Consider the following 26,474-nt stretch of genomic DNA (forward strand, 5'->3'; position numbering starts at 1 on the left):
CAGACACATGACAGTATGGGACTGGTCCTAAGACCTGGTGCCTAAGTTGGGACAAGTAATTTATCACATCTGTGGGCCCATCTTGTGAGCAGAGATGCAGCTACTTACCTGTCCAGTTATCTCCGTATCCATTCAGAGTCTGAGTGGACTTTGGGCCAGCTGAATTTTTGATTCAGCTTTGATTGAAGCTTTGATTTCTGTTTTACCCAGGCCTTTTTCAACTCTAAGAGTCGCTTAGGTGCTTTTGCATTCTTTTTGAGCATGAAATTGCAAGGAAGCTGCCTGAAATCATAAATGTAAATGGGTTCAAAATTAAGTAAAACAATTTTTCCTACAGTGCCCAGAAGCAACATGAACCTGAGACAGGAGAGATTTAAAAGATGCCTAACAAGTATTTCTTAGGCAACTCAACTCATTTAATCTCTCCATCATCTCCTTAATTCCATCCTCTTGCATTTGCAGCCAGCCACAGGAAAAGCTAGAAAGCAAACAGAAAAGTAGCAGTAGCTCAAGAGCACATAAAAGGTTGTTAGGTCTCAGGGTTTTATTTACTCACAGGTACTGGCAGGATGTTATCCCTGTATCTTGAGACAAGGAAAAGTGTTTGTTTTAGCAAATATCCATTGGTACTGAATTAGTGACATAGCAGAATCTGTTTAAATTAAAAACTTTCACTGTAGGACATATCAATAGAATATGATCTGTGCATTAAGCATAAACAGAGACAACTTTAAATTTAGCTCAAACGCAAACTGAATTAGATAAAAGAGTTTGAGTAGGAGAAAACTTTAACTTTTCAATTACAAGATGATTTTCAGGCATGTGTGCTCCTGTTTATTTATAAAGCTGCTACTATTGTTTTAATGTAAACAGGATTCAAAGTCCACTGGCAGCTAGAAGGGGCCAGTTGAAATTATTTGAAAGAAAGCTCCTTAGAAAAGTGCTGTTCTATTCATGGAAGCAGTTCCTGCATTATGACTGAAGTGCTATTGAAAAAATAAACAAATGTTTTTATTACAAGATGATAAAAGGGTTTGAATAGAAAAGCTGGCCAGATATGAAAACAAACTTTCACATATAAGGGCTTTTGATACACATGATTTACTCTGATGACAACAGGCCATGCTGAAAAGTGCCAAAAGCTTATTAATATTATACAAAAGACTTTTGTTTATCCTTTGCTGGCCTGCATGGGAGTTGCAACAAGCAAGGAGCAACATTGTTGGTGTCCTGTCTTTATAGAGCTGCCTAGTGAGGCAAGATTTAGAAAATACTGCTGGAGTGAACCATTGAAATAAATCTCTCTTTCAAAGTCAAAGGAATAATGCTGCTAATGATACAAACACAGCTCAGAGATTTGACGCTTAGAAGGTTCAGCTCATCAGCATCCAAGAGAGTCAATTTTCATTTCAACCCCAGAGAAAACATTGCATTTCCCAGTTCAGAGCCCAGCTGTATTGATTTACTGCCTAATACACCTTTTCTCCCCCTCATGTGCCGGTGGCAGAATTTAGTATCAAGTGATTCTCATTTGAGAACTCTGAGAGCTCAGTTTTAACTGAATGAGAATGGAACCACTGCAGGGAAGATATAAGATGAGCTTCTTGTGTCCAAACTAGAAACAGGATGTGGGTGCCTGCCCCACATATATCCCAAGCTGATGATGTCATGAGCTAAAATCCCAAGTGGGCACAAGAATGGTGCTTTGGTGGATGCCCTCCTAGCTCTGGCTTCAGGCATGTGTTCATCCATTTTCTATAAATACAATTTGCAGGAAGAGATAACAGTTATGTTTTCATTTGGTCAAAAGTAAACACCACAACAATAATTTCTAGAATCAAGTTTGCATTTTGATTACTGAAAAATACAATTAATCATACTCTACTGTTTAGTTCCTATGGGAGAATGATACCAGTTTAGACACTGCAGTGCTAACTGCAAAACTCAAAGCCACTTGAAATTAATCTCCTTTTATATTTGATAAAGGACTCAATAGGAATAGGAAGCCTTCTGTCAGCAGAAGGCTGACATTCTAGAGCATTGGTGACAAAGTACAGCTTTACTTCCCTGCACCTTTCCCACATATAGAGTATTTAAGAAAGCACTGGAAATCATCAGACTGGTACCCACACTGCTTATGGTCAGACAGGTAGGAAGGATCTTTGCTGCTTATGGTCAGACAAGTAGGAAGAATCTTTGCTGGCCCTCTTTTTTGTCTGTTAAAGAGGATCCCCAGTTTAGGGCTTTTAGAGCACTTTCCTGAGCTGAAGGTCTCACAATGTTTAGTCACAGAGTATTAGTCACAGCAACAATTTAGTGACAAATTATTTCTTTTCCAGACAGATAAGGATGTGTGCAAGGCTTTAAAGGGACAGGGAAAAAATCCCAGCAAGTAAAATCGATCTTCAAAAAGTCACTGTTTTCACTGAAAGCTTTGTGTTCCATTTTTTTCAGCAAATCTTCTAAAAAGTATGCCTAATACAAAACATCAGTTCTCTTGGCCAGACTTCTGGCAGGTTTGTCACCTAATTCTACCACAGGCATCAGCAGGATCACCAGCTGAAGCCAGTCCATAAAACACCTCCCAGATAAAGCACTGGTACCCTGGGTAGGTGCCTGTCTGAGGCCACAGTACCAGCCAGTACCATCCAAGCCACCATTCAGGAGCTTGGATCCACATCTCAGGAGCAGCCAAGACACCTACAGTGTGAAAACTAAGCAGTTCTTGTTCAAATAAGAGCTGAGACATGGCAAAACACTAGCAGGCTCTCACAAAGAGTTCCTGTTCACAGCCCATAAAATTATGCTGATCTGTGACTAATGGGAGATTCTTTTGCTGAATGTGATAAGTATGTCAACTTTTAAGAATATTACAGCCATTTCAAAAGGAGAGAAAGAAAACAAATTTTGAAAAATAAGGAAAATGGCCTATTCTGTGCAAGATTTTAAATAATGCTGTGTCTCTGGCCACTGCTACATCCTCTCATGCAAGAGGCCAAAGTGGCTCATGAAGGGGGTCTCCTACCCAAAACTGCCCTGTCAAGGAAGCCACATGTCTGTGTGTCTTCCAGCTGGCACAGACATCCTAATAAGGGGAGAAGGAGATATTTAGACCCTGCCATGAAGGTGGTGGGGCTAACTAACTGAAGATACATAGCTATGAATAAAATGAGAATGATTATTCAGAAATGCCATGACACTAAGATTGGGTAGATTGCTCAGGAGAGCTAAGATACTTTCAATAAGGGTTGGACCCAAAATTTGCTGCTATTTAACAGGAAGATTCCTACTACTTCTGGTGAACACCAGGTCAGCTAAAGGGAAGTGTTCATTAGTAAATAAAATGCAGGCAAGTTTAATTACAAGATTTCCCTATTTGCTTGAGAAATACATATTTGTACAAGGATCCAAGACACCTGATTGACTCCTCCTATGCTAGGATTGTCTCGGCATATTATGGTGGTTATCAAAGCTATTAAAAAAATTGAACAAATACTGTCAAGTTGATAGACTCCTTGAACTAAGAAATTAGTTCTTTTGAGAAATCCCAGCCTGAACAGGTCAGATCCAGCACAGGCAGTGTATACAATGGAGATAATATTTGCAGATACATTCGCAGTACAACAGGAGAGCCCCATGATCTTTCTCCTTACACAGGAAATTATTAAAATGTGGAACAAATTAGTTCTATGTAAATTATGTAAAACATTAAAGAATATTCTAGAAGAGAAAAGAAGGAGGAAAAAGAACACCCATTTGCACATGCTTCCGTCCTGGGGTCACTGAAGTAACATTAAGTTTTATCCCTTTGAAAGCAATGGGGCATTCAGTGCCACAGATACTGTTGGTAGAAAAGGTTTAAGGCACTGCTGCTAAATTTAAAATGATCAGGCTTCTAGACCTATAATCTTAGAGCTGCTATCCATCCTTAATTAACAATTAAGAATTTTAGTTAACAATTTCACTCCATGAATTACATCTCCTTTATCTGTCCACAGATGGATTTCACATTGAGGCATCACTTAACATTGCAATTATTTATATCCTGGTTATTCAAACACCAGAAATATGATTTTTTATATCCTGGTAATTCAAACAGTTTCCATCAATATCTCTGACTGCAGCTGATTAGCAGTACATCTCTGTAAGTGTTTGACATTGGAAGTCTGACCACTTTTGATTGGATGCAAATGCTGGGATTAAAAATCTGAAGTTTTCTCCCTTTGAACAACTTTTGATATTCCTTTAGATTTATTCATTCTGGAACTATTTGGCCAAATTAATCTCCTGGTAGGGCCAATCATCTGAATGATTATAAAAGGGACACAAACTAATGCAATTTGAGAATTCGGATAAGAATTTGTAGTTTTTTTATCTGAGTTTATGATATTCCTAAGAATGTTAGTATTTGTCTTTGTTTGACTAGGGAGTTCTGACACCTCAGAGCAAAAAGGAATAGGGAACAAAATATTTGCATGAACTACGTTCAATAAACTAGCAGACTCAACTGGTATTTTATCAACTTTCTGATGACATTTTTGTCTTTGTTCTTTGCAATGTCATCTGAAAATAAACTGTAACTTCATAAAGAATAAACAAAAGTACAGTCCGCTCTTGGCTATCCACAGAAGAAGTCTCCAGGGAGGGGCCATGAGAGTAGAGATGCTTAGGTTGTTCCTCAGGAGCTGAAATCAGTCTGGAAGTACTCTTTGTATTCACTTAAAGCCAGGCTATGCAAATTTACCAGCCCAGGCCAATCACACAGGACCTTCTGCATGTTGCCTTGATAATACTCAATGTAACTCACAGTTGCATTGTTGCCTTAAGTGTTGATAGTCAAAGCTGCAGATGTATATTGCACTGGGCAGTTTTTCTTGATGTAGGTTATTTCAGCTCTTTCCTGCCCATTGCTCCCACTAACCAGGAGTTGAGCACACCTTGCTGAAAATATCATACACTGCTTGAATTTACAAACAAAGAAACTAACTATAAATATTTAAGCCATGCTTAAATCATCCAAAAGCATCCTAGACCAAAACCCTGAGGACAGACCCAAAAGAAGACCATGATGCTGTTCCTGTTAATCATGGCTGGAAAATCCTGCCTAGGCTCCAGCTGTACAAGCAAGCTCAGTCTCTTCACACATGACCTGAGTGCAGTGTAAGGCCCAGAAGAAAAACAGGCTCAAACAGGAGCACGGTTGAGGTCAGCTGAGTTTTGTCTGCCATAAAAGTCATGAATCTGATCTTTCAATATTATCTGTGCTCAAAATATAAGTCTCAAAGCCCATCCTTTTACAACTTTTACTCATTTCCAAAGAACATCTTGAATGTTTGTTACTCTTCCTTTGTATTTGTCCTGGGATGTCAGTTTACCAAATTCTCATCCATTTCCTGAATAAGAGCATTCACTTCTTAATTAAGAAAAATGCTGTTTCTTACTCTCAGCAAAACATAAACAGCCACATTCAGGACAACACAGTAATTTTTTTTTCTTTAAGCATAAATCCTGTAGATTTTTTCTGACCTGAAACAGCACTACTCTTCCCATTGTTTCTACTTCAGCTCAATATTCACAGAAAGAAACCAGAGCCCAGATACTCACTCAGCGTAAATTTGTATAATTGCAACAATACTGCATGAGCATTGTCAATTTATGGTGACAAGGGATGGCCCAGCTACTTAACTGGAAGTAGAAGAGCAAAACAGCCCCTTAGAGCTGGGAGGTGGAGTCAAAGCTTTGGATGATTCTTGATGCCTTCATCAAGGCAACATTACAGCACAGCTGACTAGCTTTCAGAAACTACCATGGTGCTTCATGGCACAGTGAGCTGCACCAACAAGGTTCCTCTTGAACATCAGGCACTTCTGGGACTCAACAGAGAATTTGGCAAAGCCTGGCACATGCTTGGCCTATCCCCATGCCATTGACAAACGCAGTACAAAGCCTCCACCTAAGCCCACTTAAAACTGCTGCCTGAAAAGTAGCCTTATGCCCAAAATATTTTGACTCAGCAGAAAGTTTATGTAGAACTATGTATTCATCAAGAATTATCAGCTCTGTTAGGAAATACATAACATGAAGAGCTTTGTGTTACCGCCAAACTAAAATAGTAACAGCCATTTTAACAATTAAATCTTCTTTCACTGTAAGATTAGATAAATCAAAAGCAATGCCCAGCCTTCCCATCAAGACCCACTCTTACTATCAGCTCATGCTTCAAGTAATGACTGCAGAACAAGAATCTCCTTTAACTTAAAAACACACAAAGTGTTGAGGACTGTTTGAAAGCTGAGGTATAGTCATTGCTGAAAACATAGGCCATTATATTTAGCAAAATGTTAGGAAAGTTCCTTATCAAAAAAGACATAATCTTATCTGTGCCTTGACAGTGGTGTAACCTTTACTCAACATTTTAACCTGGCAGTAGCCAAGTGGAACACATAAGCTTTAAGAAGCTCCATTTTTCAGAGCTTGAACAATAGACTGGACTTCTTGTAAGACTTCAGCTGCAAAGTGTTAATGATACCATCTTTGCATATACAATTATTGCGACTGCAAAATACTCAATTAGTTCTTTTTTTTCCCCTTTTCTTTAATGGCATTACAGTATGATTAGTAACACAGACATCCCCACCGGCTGCATAGGTTCCACTTATGCCACACAAATATCAGAACATTTGAAACAAAAAATATGGCATTTTGCCAGATTTCTACAGGGCATTAGTAACAAACTGGTGAAGCGCATTTAAAAAAAAAAGAAAGAAACCTATAACCATTAAAAGACCATTAAGCAGCATGTCATTTTGTAAAGCTAAATAGCCCACAGTAATCAAAAGCATATGAACCCCAGCTGGGTTACCCAGCAAATTGTTTCAATTTAAGGGAGAGAATTCATCAAGAAAGATTGTTCCTAGCATTGGGTTGATTTTTCTCCTTCAGTTGTTGGCTCCCTGTCCCATTATAAATTACGGTGATTGATGCACCTTGCAGATAAAAGTGAAGAGTGACCAGAATAGCCAGAACATCTGCTCAATGCAAGTCAGTGCTTATAGAGAACCTCTGCAGAAAGTTGTCACTTATGGTTATCCCATTACTACCAGCCAGTTATACCACAAGCAACTTCTTTGCCATTTTCTTCATCATCTAAGTTGCACAAGGGCTACGAATTCACTTTTCCCATCCCTGCTGGCTGAGGAAAATGAGAGAAGTCAATTTCATCCTAGTTTGTTATGAAGAAATCATTCACTAATGAGCTGTCAACCAAGGAAAACAAAACCACGCTAAACAAAACAGAGGATGAGTCCCTAGTGGTTTTAACTAGAGACTGCACCTCCTGTTCCAGTGCAGGGATAGAGCCATCTTGTCCCTGAATATTTGAGCAATACCTGTAACTTTCTGCTTGGAGCAAGACAGCAGAGAAAGCAATGGAATACCATGACCTAGACTTCCATGTTTGTCTACTCTGTACCTGATTTGCTTTGGTGCCTATGTATGTTTCAAAAACTGGTCCCAGGGTCTCAATTCAGCAAGGCACCTAGACACAAGCCTATTCCAGGGAGATTGCTTATGTTTTTAATGCAATATCATCTAATAGATTGCTGAAGTGGGAGGTCTTTCTGCTTCAAACTATATATCCTTGCAACACCTTTTAAATCTCAAACTGCCCAAACCAAATGAGAAGACAGACATCAATAAAATGACATAGTTCTGACACAACTTCCATTTTCACAGGAGCAATGTGAAAAAACCTCAAGTTTTTCTCAGCATTTTTAACACACATGATTTTTCAGAGCCATCTCATTCTACATTGTTGTGGGATACAGGGTGATTAAAAGCTTAATTGAATTGAAAACTCCAGTTGACCTGGTTGAGTGCGCAAGAATCACACATGACATCTTTATATGCAAGGTCTTTCAGAGAAATGGGAATCAGACCTTTGATCTATCCCAGGAACTCACATTTCTAACTGTCCTGGAAGAGGCAGCTGTTTGGAAATTGTTCCTTTATAGAAAGTCGCCTGTCTTGGAGTGACTCATAATATTGTATCTCATATTCAGCAGTGCCCTAAAAATTGGTTTTGGATCTTAAGGTCCTGCAGCCAGGGACCTTGTGGGTGGGGTTGCTTTGCACAGACATTTTAAAAAGCACCACACTGAGATTTTTTCACAGCTTTTTGCAGCACAGTATTTGTGTCAGTGGCTGCTTGGCCTTTGCTCAGGCAAGGAGTTTTTTATTTCCTTTTTGGCTTTCTTTTGTGGGTTTTTGGGGTTTTTTCCCTTGGCTCAGAAAAGCTGTGCCTTGCCATGGGGAAGCTTTTCATCTGCTGCTGGAACTGCTTCATGAGGCTCCTGCCTTCCCAGATAGATCTGACACCACCTTGTCACCTCATCTTGCAAAGCCCAAAGCTGTCCCTGCAGGCCCCCATCAGAACGGGTATTTCAGGTCTGTCTTTTGTCTCAGTGGGGTGGTGAGGTCTAGTTCAATATCCAGCAGTTATTTATTTTTTCTTTTCCCCTGCCTGTGGGCATTCTTGTTCTTAATAAGCAGTTGGTTTTTTCACTTTCATCTATTAGCATTTGTGTCTTATTGGTGGAACCCTTAGAGGAGATGACTCATTCCAGAATGTCCTTTAAATTGTCCCAATCCAAGACATCCACAGAAAGCTTAAAGCCAAAACTCCATCCTCTCTATTTCAGAGAGTCATTGGTGACCTTGCAAATGTTTACAAGAGATTTTTTAGGGCAGTCAAAGGGCCTGCAGTTATCCAATGGCTGAAATGCATCATCTCCATCTACAGATGAAGCTGAGGATTTGCAAACCTGTTGACTCTTGGTAAAGAAGCATATGCAGCCCTTTGTTTAAAGTGTGTTTAATTCCACTAGACATCTTCATCAGACTGGACAAGTTTATTTACAGTGGAAGCCTACTGCTGAAGAAGACCTTTAGATGGTACATAGCTTAACCGACAATACTGAATCATAGCACTAAATCATTGAAGTGCTTAAAATTTTCCAATGCACTTCCAATTGCAAGTAACAGAACACAAATGGAAAAATTAGATAATATCCTCAGATGTAGAGACTTTAATAACATCTATTTCAACTGCTGGATGAGAATGTTTTAAAGCATACAGAGATAATGTTCCTCAAATGTGCTCATATTAACATTGGCTCGTGTTTTAGAATTGACCAGATATGTCACACAAGAGTTGATCACTTTATTCTTTGTGGTCTGATAAAGTATAAACACCTGAGAGAACTGAAGTTTTTACTATTGAAAAAAAAAAAAAAAAAAAAACCACAGTTCAGAGGTGGTCATTTTTGATTAGATGTTTCTAGCTGTCTATTAGAGTGGATACATGAGTGTCTACATCTGCTTTGTAAAGATGGCACAAAACTCTCTCGCCAATGCCTTGAAACATCTGTTCAATGCTTGAACAAAAACCAGTGTTAGAAACAACCCTGGCTTTGATTTTTGTTTTGCAAAATCAACCTCTGACAAAACAAATGGCCCCTTCAGCATCACTGCTGCTTTGTCTCCTGTGGATGACAGCCCTGTGCCCCAGGTCCCTCGCTGCCAAAACAGCCCTCATTTCAACTCCCCAGTAACATCCGTGGCTCCTTGGAGGCATGCTGCCTGCCAGGCAGGGAGAACACAGTGCATGCCATGTGGCTGCTGCTTTTACCTTGGCCAAAATGGTTTCCCTTCCCTCCATCCACTCAAGCTTTCACCAAAATCCTGGAAGCCTCAGTCCCACTAAGGCTTTGCCCCTGTGTCAAGTTAGTGCAGTAATATGTTCAAACGTTATTTGTGAGGGACTTGGATGCAGACAGGACTGCTCAATTGCAAATCCGATTTCTTAATAAAACAGAGCAACAGAAGTATCCTCTATTTTGGCCTACAGAATGTGAAGCTTTACAGTCTGTTTTATTAGCTACTGAGAAAGACAGTAACTAAGATGTAAAATCTGCAATGAATGACACTGAACTGCTTAAAAGATTGTTATAGGAAGCACACACATTATGCATGCATACTTGAATAACCCAGATTTTTTGTATCTGCCAAGCTGCAATGGGAATTTCATGACTATAGGTCCCCTTATAGTAACTTGACATGATACACTGACAAGACAAAAAAAAAAAAAAAAAAAAAAGGAAATTCAATAGGACAGGCATAAGTTAAGTAGGAATAACTACCTGCAAAAATAAAGAGTGGTGGCCGGCCAACTGTTAGATAGGACATCTTCAGAGAGGCACTAGAGGACATGCTAATGCTCCCAGGAAAAAAAGGAATACGTTATATTGGGATTAAGTACACAGGAATATATATTTTAAGATACCTGAAACAATCTTTCCATATCCATAGGGATCTTATACCTATAGCTAGATCTTAGCTGCATACTGGGCCTGAACCCTGAATCTAAAGGAAGTTGTCATTCAGCTGGAGAGATGGGCACATATTTTGGGATTATTTAGTCTAAAGTGCTTTAAACTCAATGGAGATGGGAAAACATTTTAATTCCATGGCAGGTTACTGTAAAGAAGAAGGAATAATTTTTGATTATATCTTTAGAGGCAGGAAACGACCTTATACTGCAGGAAGAAAATTCCAGGCTGGCATTGACAGTAATGATTATAACAAAGTGCAAGGGCAGAAAACCCCAGAAGCTGCAGGGCAGCTGCTCCTGGAGATCTTTCAAGAAGAGGTCAGGTAGACATGCCAGATGTCACAGAGGTTTTGGCAGCCCTGCTCTGAGGTAAGAAGACACATAGACAATTTCCTGAACTGCTGCCCACCACTCCTCAACAGTTTAGCCTGCAATCATTCAGAGAAAATGAACACAGAAAATTCTTTTGAAATATTCTTTCCTCCTTCCCCACAATATATCACATGAAGTGGCTTTTAACTTTAATCTAAGTGTTGACCAGAATTTAATATTTTATTTGAACTGAACTAACTCTCATCCTTTTTCCACAGGATGAAGCCAAGACAGTTTGTGGCATAGAACAAATGCTACAGCCAAATTAGGCCTCCAGCACATTCTAGATCTGCAAATGTGATGCAAGTCTATGCATAAATCATTCTGTTGGACTTGCAGAAAGGCATTGGTATCTTTGCAATACTGGGGACATGGTTTCTGCTTCCTCTAACAGCATAGAAATGGGTTCCCCAAGCTCATTTGAATTCTGTACATAATCAGGATGTAGCCCACAGTTCCATTGATTTGTTAGTTTTATGTTCCATAGTTGAATTTGTCCATAGGGGTTTGTCACCTAATTCATTGAACAAGCAGATATTTTAAGATAAATCTGGAAAAAATACAGAAGAAAATAAAACTGCTATCTTAATGAATAAGAAGAAAATTCTAGTAGTGGAAAGTGGAACAATCAAAGATAACAGATCAAAAATATATAATATTCTCAAAAACAATATTAAAAGGAATAATCGGACAGAAATTTTATATGGGTATTTTAATACAAACAGGGCTGATGTTAAGGGATTATTTAAACAAGTCAAGAGAAGTTATCATCAGTTAATGATGAGTTTGTTAGCTTACAGGCTGTTAACACTCAAACAAACTGGTCATTAAATATGGTTACTATTTATTTTAATGGAAATTTACTAGAACCTTTATTTAAAGCTTTAAGAGGAGGGAGAGTCACACCATGCACATGTGGAGTCCCACAAATCCAAACAGATTTGCCTGGATTTGAAACAAAAAAGAGAAATAAGCATTTCACAGCATCAATGCCTACCTCTCCTCTAGCAATGGGATATTAGGTGCATGTGGATTCTCTGAAAGAACTTCATATCTAATAAGAACCACTTGAATCTTCATTACTTGGTAGTGTCATTATGGTAAGTGGTTGTGATCTGTGTCCTTTAAAAGCCCATTGCAAATCTCATTATTATTACTCAGAAGTTTGATAAAGCTCTTAAAGTCATCTCTCATGCACCTTCATCCCCTTGGAGTTTAGTGGAATAAAAAAAAAATAGGAAAAAAATAAAAATAGAAATATATTAAAAGGGAAATAGAAGTAATAAAACTCCAGATTTTTTGCCTCATTATGATGATAAGCTTAATACAGCACATTGCTCAGGGGAAAAAAAATTGAATTGATCCCTAATGTAAGACTAACCTCTAGTACACAGTGTCAACAAGGTATGTAATCATAAGAAGAGAAAGAACAGTGTACTGAGGGGGGGGAAGTAAAGCACCCTGTAGTAGATCTGGAGGGACAATTATGTTCCTAACTCTGAGTAACTGTGGTCAGTAACTGATTGACCACAAATTAATTCATCCTCTGCAGTATCCTCCCCTGTCATTTTGCCTATTTAATTTGTCTTTCCCTACATTGAGGGTAGTACTGATGTGCTGAAATTCTTCACACAGCTTCCTCTGTTCTCCCAGTTACAGAGAAAACACATCAGAGTAGAAGTAATCTACTGCAAAATGCAGAGAGACCAGAAAAAGATGCAAAGAGGGTTTGGAAGCCGTAAAAATTATCAGAAAAATTTGTTCCACTAAATGCCCCTAAAAGTCAACAAATCAGCCTTTGGAAGAACATCCCTCCCCACCAGTCAGCAGGACCCACAGATTTGCCTTCAATGAGAAGCCTGAAATCAAAAGAGGTTTCAACATCCACTATATGCTTCATCAGTGTGTAAAAACACAGGACCTTCGAAAGCTCAGGGAAGTTTCTAAGCAGATTATATGATGACTGTCCACCTCCTTAGCATAGCTTTTTCAGCTATATAACTTACAATTTCTGCAGTATCTCTTATGGTTAACAGGAAAGAAGATAGAAGGGGAGGAATCTTATAAGTGGGTCTGAAAGGCAAATATTTCCAATGTAGTCATACATTTATTGAGTTGGATCTGGCTTTCAGCAGAGCTGAGCATCCATGGCTCTAATTAAAGTCCCTATTAACTCTGGGCACTCATGACTGACAAAAGCTGAGGCTGTCAGGGAGTCCAGGATCTGATTACTGCTCATGCTCAACCCCTGTGCAGCTCTTCAGAAATCTCGGGCTGGAGCTGAGAAGTGACCTGGTGTCAGAACTGAGAACCAACCCCAGGAGCCTTCACCACTTAGCCTGAAAAAAATTATTTTTCTTAACTTCCCATTTCTATGATTTGCTCTTTGTCTTTCAAATATTTCTCACTTTCAACCTCCCGGGATCTGACAGCCTCCTGTCTAAATGCTCACATGTGCCAGACCTTTGTTAATATTATTTCACAAGATATTAGGATTTCAGATGCATCTCCCTTGCCTTGTTTGCAAGAGCTTTTCAACAAAAGACTATGGACATGTCTAAACTCCTAATATTTGCTGTGATAATACCATTTAAAGGCAAGCAGGTTGGGAATGGCAGAGAATAACTGATATTTTCATTTAGCTGCTGGTGTGACTGGGATTTAGAGAACAACCTGATTGATGTCTCAGCTTTATTTAAAATAAAATAATTAGGCTACTAAAATCAGGAAAGTATATTTTCATTTTAACTGGTCTGTGTGCTTAGCCCAGGCTCCAAGAAAGGACATGGAACGTTACAGGAATGGAAATAAGGGATTGGAGTAGGAGAAATGATATACTGTAAATTAGAGGCAGACGAGGAAAGGATATGAAAAAGGTCTGGCAGAATTAAAATAATCAGAAACTAAGAGGAAAAACCAAGAGTTCAAAAAAAGATGTCAAGTATTCCATTAATCATCATTGTGGGAGGTAACAGAGGGTGGACAACAATACGAGAAGAGGACTGAAGAATCACAACTAAGAGACAGAAAGCTGTAGATATGAATAAAACCGGCATAAAATTCCTTTTTTTGTTCCTGTTTCTAATAGCTCTCTGGACACTGCCTAGTAAGAGCAATGAAAGATTGAATGAGGGAAGAGAGGGCTCCCAAGCTGCATGAAAAAGTTGTAAAATCAGACCTATTGATATATGCATGACTTAAGCATCTTAAACCCCCAAATAATTGCACTTTTAAGATATTTTGATCCTTTGCATCACTCTATCACAGGACAAAGGCAGTTTAAACACAGGACATAAAAATCAGCCCAAGGAATTTTGAATTTGATCTCTTAATTTTGTTAAAATTCAGGCATATGTATCAGCTGTGTAAGAATTCAGAAATAGAAACACATACACCAGCTGGACAGTCCTAATTATACAAATACAGAGAGCCTGACAGCAAGAAGTGCAACACAATGCACTCTTTTGAGACAAAAAAAAAGCCTTTGGTTTATGTGAAGCCAAGACACAGCACTTTCCATCTGCCCACACACAGACCACGAGACCACAGCTAAAAAGTTAATCACAGAGATCAGACATGGAGTGAGAGTGTGATAATCCCGACTCCAGCGGCCAACAGCATCGAAACATAATGTAAAGCTTACAGAAGCAAGGAATCTCAGGCAATGAACTGAAAACAACTTGAAACAAAATCAAGTAATATCTCCACTGGATCTTTACAATCCCTCCCACAGTGTGAAAGCCTCCTCTGACTATGACAAGGAAGGGACTAAACACTCCCTCTCCCCTGTAGTGATCACTCCATATAACTCAGATTCATGGTTATGTGGTCTTTCACACCTACATTCCTCTAGAAGCCAGTCACCCATAAAATATAGTATATGAGCTGCACTATATTAGCTGGAGAAAAATGAAGCTCTCAGAATCTGAGAGAAAGCTGGAAGAAATTTAGTCTAAGTGAATATTGCATACCCAAGGGACAGAGGTACTTGGAAGAAAAACCTGTTAAAAACAGATTGTTTTCCCCCTCTTCAGCATCTTAACTTTTTTTTCCCCTTTCTTTGGGTTTTCTTTTCCTTTCTTTTTTCCTCTAATTTAAAATAAGTTTGTCATCCCCCAGCCACCTCTTTCTCAGCACAGAGAGGTTATTTTTGGAACATATTGACTTGTATAACAGCTTTTCTTTTCTCACCATCGGTGAAAGATGTGTTTGGGGGTACCTGCATCTGGGTGCTATTCTACAAGAAACGTGAAGACCAACTAGGGGAAAAAAACAAAACAAAAAAGTAGATTAAAAAAAAAAAGCCAACCAGAAGAATTCAAAAGAATAATGCTAGATATAAACCCAGAAAACATATGCCAAAAATATAGGCAACAATTGTTGGCCTTGTAGTTCGATCTTGTCATAGCTACCTTTCCCTGGATGCTAGCAAAACAAGCATTTCCAAAGGATAGGGAATCTGTGCACCTTATAGTCTGCTTTAGTTTGTTACCAACACATCTACCCTGTCCAACCTTACAACTGCACTACACACAGAATAAGAATGTAAGTTTTTTCATGAAGGTCTCCAAATTTCTTCACTAATTAACCTTTTTGTGGTCTCTGCCACTAATAAAACTAGATTCATTAGCTGAAAGGAATTGGAAGTAAAACAGGGATTATGACAATGCTTCACCTTTTGCTCCTACCTGATGCCCAAATCATTAATCAATTATTGGTGTTCATGATGTATGTCTTACAACACAAATGAAAATCCACTTCCTCTGAGGCCTAATGTATTTTTACTTTTCACACTATTTAATGAAAACCAACTCTTGATGGTTAAGAAAATTGTACAGGAGGTACATCAAAAAAATTCACAATAAAAGTAAATACCTCCCTTTTCACATTAAAGAGACAGAATTTTGCCTCCTATTGGCTAACCATTAATGGTGCATAAAAAATATGTGATAAGGACCTTGCAAGCTGGCATGGCTCAAATACTGTATATTGATGAACCACATTGGAATGGAAATCAGATGAAAAGTATTCTTGTAGTGGCACTTTAACCTAACTGTTGACAGATGGAGAATGGAAGCAACATAAATGCTCTCTTTTTGTGTCAGCACTATAAAAATGTCTGACTAGCCCATGAAAGATGGAGATGAAAGCTTAGGCAGCCATTAGAAACTGTGCCTCACCTCAAGCAATAACTCATTCCCATGGTATTATGAAAATGGTTTTATTGCAGAGGGTTATTTCTCCCCCTTCTGCAAAAATTGCTGCTTAGCAGCAGTGCAGAAATAAAGCCAGAAACTCCCAGTCTTTTAAATTCTCCCATGCAATCTCTTTCCCAATGGTCAGGAATTTCATAAAATATAACATTTGATTAAACCAGTTTGTATGCCTTTCTGAAACTGACACCATTATCTGAAATACAGCACTTTCAAGTGTCCTGCCATTAGTTCACAGCAGCTTAGTTGCCTGTTGCATTTATTTGAGTATTAATGCTCTTCCAAACTGCCTTGATGGGAATCCAAATCTTTTGGCAGACCAGGACTGGAAATCAAATGCAGCTAATAAAGGCAGGAAGAAATTCAAAAGCAGTGTCCCGTAAAGGGGTTGAGATTGGGATTGATTTTGTTGGATTTTGGGTGGTATTTTTTGGAGTTGTCTTTTTATGCACAATGCATGTTGGTTACAGCTTGTTTCAAAGCAGTCAAGCTTCATTAGAGAGCAAAACAGAGCCAGGTGTATTTTAAAGTCAAACACTCACAAAATCCAAAGTATGCATGATCTCCACCATCAACACAACTGGAAGTTACATCAGTGCATCCTGAAGGGACTGCAGGCTCCCCAAGGCACAGGAATTTAGCCTGAGAAGTGAATGTTTGGAGGCAGTGCAAGGCAGCAGAAGGTGTCCATACTGGACCCTGCAGTCTCCTCATCATACCAGTGCCCTGCAGAATGTGCAGCTGACATACCACAGCAGCTTTATCCAGATCTTTCTTGACACTCCAAAGCCACTTTTTTTGGCAGCCAGTTTCAGGAATCCCTCTATAAAGCTATCCCAATGGACTGGCCAAACCTCATGGGGTGGCTGCAATGAAAGAATGCAGCCTCACTTGGTTAAGATACATTTTAGCTTTACTTTCTTCAATGTTCAATGTTTTAGGACTCTGCACGGCCAAATGAAAAAAAAATAAAAAAAATCTAGGCAAGTTTGACTTCAAATGGTGCTGACAGCATGTTGTCTAGGCCAGTAAGGCTATTCCCTACACTTTTTTCATCAGTCATATACACGTGTGCTCATAAAAAAGAAGGGGAAACAGTGGCAGAAATAGGGTGGTACATCTCTGCCAACCAATTCTAAATCAAAAAATGAATAAAAAACAAACTTGGAACAGGCCTGACAGACAGAAAGCGTATTTTCTAAGACTCAAAGGAAACCCTAAATGACAATTTTACCACTATGGTAATTTTTCAAGTGACATACTACAAGAGAGTATTATGGGCTCCCACAAAACATTTAATACAAAGGGAAGAGGATGGCTGGAATAGCTCCTCAGCCTCTGGTGGAACTCAGCCCTTTGCTGCTCAGACACTGGTGCGAATATCTGCAAGAAAATGTTTACCCTGCACCTTAGGAGGATATTTCTGAAAAGCAAATTCACTTTTCCTTCAAGATGTCTCTAGTATCACACTGAGATTTTCCAGAAAGAGGGTCTCGTTCCCCAGATTGGGCATGTTAGACAAGCCGTGTGTTCCAATGGCTACTGGGAGATACTTGCACAGCAGCTTAGCTTATTTTTTTCTTAACCACTGATGTATTTACCCAGAAGGGTAGCAGTAGTTGCATTTAATGTTTGGGAGGCCTCACTCTCTTCACATGCTCAGAGATAGGACCCATCTGCCCTTTTTAACTTTGATTATACTGTTCTGAGCTAGATTTTCCTCAAGCTGTATTTTGGCCAGCCAGGTGGCTTTTGAGTGCTCTGCATAGAGAAAGGGTGTTCATAATCCTGTAGTATCTGTACTCATGTCTATTTACAAAAGAGTTTAGACAACACCACTCTATTACTCCATGTCTGAGTAAGCTGAGCACCTGCCTTGGAGCACAGTCATTTGCTCCAAAACCATATAGCTAACTGAGCTAATCACTCAGCTGTGTATTTACTGCTGTAGAGCTACATACTCAAAGACCATTTACAGAAAAATGTCACCTGCCACCATTAGAAATGCTCAAATCTCCCAGCATTTCCTTGTTAAACCACACACTATCTGCCTTTTCATCCGAGCCTTACCAATCTCAACATCCAAAGGCTGTTCTAAGGGACAAAGTTGTTCAGAAAGAGGAGAAAATATATTTTCATTTTCTATCCATCCTAGGGAAGCAGTTGGTTTGAGTTCAGCAAGATAATGTTAGTAACGTCCTATATACTGAAACATTTGTTTCAGGAGGGACTTATACATTCACTATTTGCTGAGTCTGGTCCTTATTAGAGAGCTTTGCAGAAATATTAGTCACGCATACAGATTGTGTATTTTAAATTTAAAATAACAGACTGCATCTGATGTTGAAAACTTTGCTACCTTGCTTGTACAGTAGTGTTTGTAACAAAGTTTTTTTTAAATGCACTTGATTTGCATAGCACCATTATGAGTTACACTGCTGCAGACTCCTTTAATAACAATGGGGTGCTATGGATTGACATGATCACTTATTATAGCTTCAAATAATATGTAAATAACATTTAAATGGCTTCTCCCAGGGTCATTACTGTCAGTCAAATTAATACGTATATTTTGGCTTCTCATTTTTATGTCCGTAACTAACATTAAGAAATAAAAAAAGCAACTTACACAGAAAATCTGTAACAACCAGCTCTTTTGCTAATAAGCTGGTTTAAACAGAACTCAGTTGCAATGCCACAGCTATAATTCTGGTTAACCTGTTGCCCTCAATGCCATAAAGATTAGGATAAATTTTGTGTCAGGACAACCACTATTTATGGACATCAGCCTAAAAGGGATGATATACAGAATTTTATCATCAAGAGAGGAATCCCACAGTATTCTCAATAATGCCTATCCTGCAAATTTTATGCGCATTTTCATCACCAGATCTCAAGGTGATTTACAAAACTGAATGATGGACCACCAGAAGGGGCAACAATGCTAGGATACAGACACCACAGGGTTCTCCACACTCTTTCATTAGCTTCTCATGAAGGGCTCTGCACAATATTGTGGCAGAGGGAAATGCTCTGCCTGCATACTCCATGCCCACCTGCAATGCCTTTCATAGCCAAAACTGCCCAGACACTGACCACCCCCATGCTGAAGGTGGGGTAAGTGTTGTGCACAAAGCAGAGGGACTCCAAAGAGGTACAAGAGTCACAAACACAAGTCTCCTGCAGGTACTCCTGCTGTGTGCACCGAATCTGTACTTGTGTGAAACACAGCAATGCAAAGTCTCGGTTGTCTGTCTCAGCCCCTGTCACAGCACACGTCACAGGTGAGATGGCCACAATACAGAATATCACCATACAACTTCAGAAAGCTTTAAGCATTTGCCCACACAGAGCAACCACATCAGAAGGCTTCTAGCATCTGCCCCTACACAGTAACACCATGCCACTTTAGAAGCCTTCAAGCAGCTGCGCTTCTTGCTCTTTAGCCCAACCTTTTATTCCCCTCATGTTGATGCATTGCACCTGTGTGCCCTCTGTTCTCTTTGGTGGTTGGTCAGTGCCCCTCAGCACTCCATGTCTCCTTGCTTTCAATGCTGGTCTCCTGCTTGTTGCTTCTCGCAGCTGTAGCCCATTGGGAACGAGGCTCGGCCACAGCCCCACTCCCAATTACCACAAACTGTGTACCTACAAGTCCCAGTCCTGTTTCATGTAAAATTGTCTTTTTGCAGCTGTGTCCCTTTCCCTGTGCCCATGCACACAGGTACATATGCAGAAGGGGACCCAGCAGTACGCATCTCAGCACATTGTGCTGCTTTCTTCCTTCTGGCAGAAAACTGTCCTTTGCAGTACAATTATGAAGCTACAAATAGCCAATAGAGTACCAGCACCACATAGCAGAGCCTGGGCTTCACCCAGCTTGCAGGAAAACTGTTCAGTGTAGATGTGTCCAGTCATGGATGTCTCCATGAGGGAGAGATTATTTTTGAGGGCTAGATTTTAAATTGAGGCCACAATAAAATATTCTTATGTTAGTCATCTTTACTCTGCAATATATTAATAAGCAACATTCAACCTAATACCTGTAGCTAATACCACTACAAAAAAACCAACCAAACAAACAAAAAAAAGACTTCACCACTTACTGAAGAGGAAAAAAATAATAAAAAGTCCATGTCTCAGTCAGATATTTGCCATAGAGACCCTAGTTTTTGGTTTCTCTATTTTGGGAGGAGGTGCTACTTTTTCTGCTTGTGAAGTTCAATCACAGCTACAGTTTCTCAGATAGAATTTTGTCTTCTACCCTCAGAAAAGATAGTTCTACTGACAAGCCTCTTGGTATATTCCCAGCCAGGAGGAAAAAGCGGGAGTGATGGGCTCTTAACCGGCACCTGAGAGCTGACACAAAGCTTGACACTTTGTGTACTTCAATTCTCCACCAGCAGGGTTGTCTCCTCCATGCAGTAAGAAGGCTGTGACGTTGCAACACTGACCTTGAGGTGCTCAGCTACCATTTCTTGAGTGGCCTTATCAGTAACCAAGCTAAACAGCCACAATTAATGATGACAAAAGCTGTCATTTGTCCTTTGCTATCCATCGCCAAAATTCTTGCTGAGGCAATGCCAACTAGGCTGACCCGTCCTTTTCAGCAGAATTAGACCTATGTACAGGGATGAGCAGGACTAGAATGAAACAATTAGAAAATGCAGCACACCTCACATATGTCCTTATGTAGGATAGCCAGAAATATTAGCATAATCACAGTGTGCTGTTTTAGCATTAGGAGAGAGGAGGCAGACAATTCATCCAGACAACAGTTGGCCTTACTAATTAGCAAAACAGTGCCACTTTAAGAGCTCTCTTTGGGTAATCCTCAGGGAATTTCAGAAATCAAGGCAGCTAATATGCTTTCCAGAAAAGCTGGCAAGAGCTAAAACCTGCACAGCCAAATACCTATGTACAAGGAATCACTATCATGAGCAAGTTCCATGCTGAGAAAAGCCTGGATTCATTCACTCATTCATTCATAAAAAATATTGCCAGCCTGCAGGTTCCACTGCAGGTCTCCTAAGAGTTATGTTTTGTTTTGTTCTGCGCTCTCCTTTCAAGCTCTTGAAAGTGGATGATTATCAGAAAGTAACACTTTTAGTGTGCATTTCTTGCCCTGTTAAGGAAGAAAACTCAGAAGTTAACTTCTTAAGCCCAAACATGAGAATAGAATTAAATAAACTTGCTTCATTCCTCTTGAGGAGCTTCAGAGAATTTTGGAAAAGAAAAGAATGTGAGATTTTTTTAAAAGCCTGGAACTGGGCTTAAAAATTTATCTTGCTGGCTATCAAAACTGCATCATTTAAGTAAATCTAACCGCTTGTTTCCATGCATATCCAAAGGATGTCTCTGTTCTCCCACGCAGCAGCCTGGAGCCAGCCCCCACCGCAGCGTGGGGCAGCCGTGTGCTGTTCATGGCAAGTTAACATGCAAGCCAGGCTTCCAGCAGGTCCCCAGCTCTATGTACTAAGCTGGAGATAAAAGAAACAATTCTTCTGGGAAAAGCTGTGTACTTCATGCTGCATTACGCTTACTTCAGCCCATATTAGTGTCTTTAAGGCACTGCTGATTATTTAGCATAATGATTCAACTAAGGGCATTCATTATAAGGCTGTGTTAGAAGACATAAAGATCAGTTCTCCTGTACAGGATATTTTGGCTCTATAAAGCATTTGATGGCTGCAGAGAAAGATATGCCCAAAGTATAGCATACAAAAATAATAACCCTAACTGTTGAAAGCATATTAATATTTCATATGGGGAACCAGAGAAGCTGGAAAGCACTAGGGGCCCTATCACATGATAATTATTTGATAGGACACTACATCCAACCACAGGGATAATTCTCAGGGTTTACAACTGCTCTGTTTTCATGGGCAGGCCTGGCAGGCTGCATTGGACACACTGACAGCAGGAATTTGGTTGCGGGAGCAACTCCTGAGTAATTAATCTGGGTCAGGGCAGGATCTGGTTTCAGAGAAGCCAGGCTCCGTACTGGCACTACTCTCTAAGCTTTGTGTCCAGCCCAGTTGTCCCATTTCTTCCATTCATGTAAGTCAAAGGATTGCTGCCTGCTACAGAACATAGTCGATTGAAATAATTTGTTCTGAATTAGGCTGCCACAACATTTTGGTTTTGTCCAGCCCACTCACAGATGAATTGTCAAATGCTAAAAATGTCCTGAGATGTAGGATAGGTGTTTGGATTTAAACACCCCAACCAACCAGTCTGACAAGCCACCAGGTCACTCAGAAGGCTGAGTTCAAGCTTCAAGCATGAGGCTTGTACAGCAGCTTAGTGGAAAAAAAAGGTAAAATCTAGTGGTTTGCATCACAGAACATAAATCCTCAAAAGATCCTGGACTGTGATTCATGCACACATCAACCCATCTCCCAGTAACAGTACTAAAAGGCACCCAAAAAGCCTCAGAAGGTGATGCTAGAAGACATAAAATAGCAGGAAAGATACCACAAAAGCCTAATGTTGTGAAAAAAACCTGATGCTTCAGTCCTTCTAACTCACAGTTAAGGAGACAGATTATAACATTAAAGTGAGAAAATTCAGAAACTGAAAAATTCAAACGTGGAAAAGAGCAAATTGTTCTGAGGAACTTAAAATTGTACTAAAATCTTATTGTCATGGGACTTTTAAAAGGCCAAGACCATGGCAAGAAATTTACATGGTTAAAGAGAACCTCTGCTATTGCTGTAAGTGCTACTGCTAACTTACCTTTTAAATGGAAGAGACTATACAGAGTGCTTCAGCATTTCACCCAAACTTAAATATTTAACACCTTGTCTTCATCTCCATTCCGGGCGCTTACACCATGCATGTTGTGTGATATTTAAATGTCTCAATAACAGTATTTTCCTTAGTTTCTGGAGGTCCCTAGGTGAGACTAGGCTTGACCCAAAACTGAAGTTAAGACAGGCTGATCTTATTTCACTACTCTTCTACAGTCCGGAGCATGGCATTGAACCTGTCCTTTCCACTTCTGTGCAGAGTAGCAAAAGCAAGCTTTGATACTATTTTAATGGGTTTTAATTTCTGGAGCAGAAATGACCACTCACAATGTTCTTCCTCTTAGTATTTCCATACTTATTCAACTTTACAATGAATTAAACTGTTTAACTAGCAGCCTGGAGATTTTCCATTGGTTCTCTCATGTATTTGTTGCATATCTCTGTTGTATTTGCTGGAACACACATAAAAGCACAGAGGTATACGTATCATATTGTCTTACATATTGTCTTACATCAAAACATTGCCTTTCCTTGAAACCCAGACTCAGCAGTCTTTTTTTTTTCATATATATATGTACATGCAAATAAAAATAAAACTACCTGTGAACAGCTTTCAGGCATCAAAATGTCTGTGGTCAAGTGCCATCAAACTTGCATCACCACAAAAGAACCTTTTGCCTCCTCTCTTCCCCACACTACCAAAATACATTCATTAAAATTGTGTTTCCTTCTCCAGTGTGAGCTCATCCCCTCATGCCACATTCTGACCTTCAGAAAATAGTCTGCTTCTCTGCCCCAACAGCATGCTACATAAAGCCCAGATCTCCATAAAACTGTTTTCTAATTGCTCATCTGTTGCAGACAACTTTTATGAAAAATCCTTTCCTTTGGATTTTTCCTCCTGAGAAGCTGAGAGGCCTCAGGAACAAAATGTAAACATTGATTATCTGCTGCTGTGGAATGCAACAGGTGGATCTGTGATTGGTCCATGTTGGATGTTTGTAATTAATGGTCAATCACAGCCCAGCTGGCTCGGACAGAGAGCCGAGCCACAAACTATTGTTATCATTCTCTCTTATTCTATTCTTAGCTAGCCTTCTGATGAAATCCTTTTTTCTATGCTTTTAGTATAGTTTTAATGTAATATATATAATAAAATAAGAAATCAAGCCTTCTAAAACAAGGAGTCAGTTCCTCGTCTCTTCCCTCATCCAAGAACCCCTGTGAACACCGTCACACTCATCAATGACCACATTTATCTCTCAGGCAGGCCAGGCTGCAGTGGTTAATATATATAATATACATATATAGTATAAATGGTGTCTAGCAGAACGAGGATGGAGGCTCTGTTTATTTCATAGATATAGGGATGGAAGTCTACTAAGACTTCATATGTAAGTAGACTTCAGTAAGCTTCAGTAACTTGAAGACGTTATTCACACAAGTTTTTAAGCCTGTTAACAAAATTCATTAGAACTTTGAGGCTTTGGAATAACAACCCATTGAAACAAAGCAATAAAGAGGATAGCCATTGCTGTCAAAGGGAACTTTACATATGGTTAAAGCAATTACATGATCAAGTAGAAGGTTAACATAAGGCAAAATTTGAAAAATAATTTAGACTTTAACTTAATTCCATTCCAGCAAACAAATTCTTAAAAAAGAATAAATTAAAATCTCACATTTTCCTGTAATTCCGAATCAGCAACATTTTTACAGTATATAAATAATTCTACTTATGATCTTAGAAGGTCAGCCTTTCTGCAGGTTGGCATTTAGAAAACCGTTAAAATAAATTGTCTACATGCACTGGAAACATAATACAAAGAATGATCTAAAAAGGCAGGAGCAGGAGGCCAATATGAGCAAAGCTCTTATGTAATGTCTGACAAAGCCCAGTGGAAGCGCAGAACTAGAACTACTAGAGCTCACATTTTCTTGGGGACCACTCTTTTTTCAAATGAAATGTGAATCTAAGTCTGTAAATAGACTCTTCATGTTGGAAGAGTGAATGGAGGACTTGAAACAGATGGATTAAGAGAAGATCATGAAAGAAATTTATCAATGTCATGGGTAATTAATTATAACTCCCCATCTACAGATGGAGGTGGCTGTGTTTGTCAGCCAGGATTCCCAGAATGCCAGGTGGCTGACAAAGAGCCAAGCAACTTCTCTGCCTGTTCACCTACCTATTTGTGACTTATCTATGTTACAAACACGTGGCCTTAACTTATTCCCACTGGGTTAAAGAAAGTAATTTCTGTCAGTTCTTGTCTTTATTATTACAGAACTTGTGATATCTGCTGCTATTTTGTAAAACTCCAGTCTTGGAGGTTTTGTGATTACACCTAAAATTAAGGAAGGTCAAATGACTTCTAATCTTAAATATTTCAGAGGATTAAGTGAAAACTATTAACCAAAACATAGATGTAATATTTGTAAATATCAAATTAAAGCTTTTTGTATTTAGGGGTGTCATGGTTGGAAGGACAGGTGTCTGCAAAGAAAAGCAGGAGCCTCCCTTGGAATGGAAAATATAACCCCCTTCCCTCCAAATTATTATAACTTTGAAATTAAGAAAACTTCTTTTGTCTCTCCTAAGTACCCGGCTGCTATTGTCTCTCAGCAATAAAAAATAGGAGAAAATTCTCTAGGAGAAAGAAACCAAAGGAGAACTCCTAAACCCCAACATGGAGATATGAATAAGTGTGCAAAATTTTCATATAAATCTTACCAAATGTACAACACTCTGTTTGCAGACCACCTGTAGCTTTGAATATACAAATTTAGAAAGAATTCCAATCTTTTAGTATCTTTGTTATCATGCACAACATGAAATATTGAATTACATGCACAGATCTGCTCCCTAAAAATATTATCTAGGAAAACTTACTCACTTTTAAGGTGTATTAAAAAAAAATCCCTCACAACAGGAGAGGGCATTTTTCATTATGTGAATATCTGGTTCTCTTAGCATATAAAACATTAGTGTCTGCTGCTGGGAACCAGGACATTGGCATTTTACCTTAAGTGATACAGAGTTTCTCTCACTCCTCTAAGTGCTACCTGTGTGCAAAAAAAAAATAATAAAAACCATTAAGTAAAATGTTTGCTGAACTCCATGTGGGCACCTACTTGAGCTAAGTAAAAGGATACACATTGGTAAGATCAAGGTTCCACTAAACTGATTGCCATTAGGAAACTAGAATAACTTGAAATATAATCCATCAAGTGGAAGCATAATGATAACTGGAGGGCTACCCTGGTCATTCAAGTCTCAATTTAATTAGCAGATAAGGTCATTCACTGACAGTACTTTATATCTGAATTTGATTAGAGGAAAAGGAAAAAGAAAACTCTGCTCAAGAGCTTCATGTTAGAAGAGCCCTCTCTTTCTAAGAGAGGATATAACAATACACTTTAATTTCAGGTGCCAATAACTTCCAAAAATGTTTAGGTCCTTCAACTAATCTGTTAAAAATGTAATCAGCATGAGACAGATGCCTAAGAGCAAAAGGAACTCAACCAAGTGTAGTGCCACAATGATAAGAACTCACATGGAAAGATTTCAGAAACAAGATTTTGCAACTCCATTGAAAAATTAGTGTCTTTCCACTCAAACTCTCCTGTTTGTTACATCTTTGGTGTATCTCATCTGGTCAGTTCTGATCTGACATCCAAAGAGCTCCAATCATCTTACAGCTAATGTCCAGTGCTTACTGATAAGCACTTTGAAATTCTACCCCAATT

Source organism: Zonotrichia albicollis, chromosome 3 (genome assembly GCF_047830755.1).
Source record: "Zonotrichia albicollis isolate bZonAlb1 chromosome 3, bZonAlb1.hap1, whole genome shotgun sequence".
In the NCBI taxonomy this organism is placed as follows: Eukaryota; Metazoa; Chordata; class Aves; order Passeriformes; family Passerellidae; genus Zonotrichia; species Zonotrichia albicollis.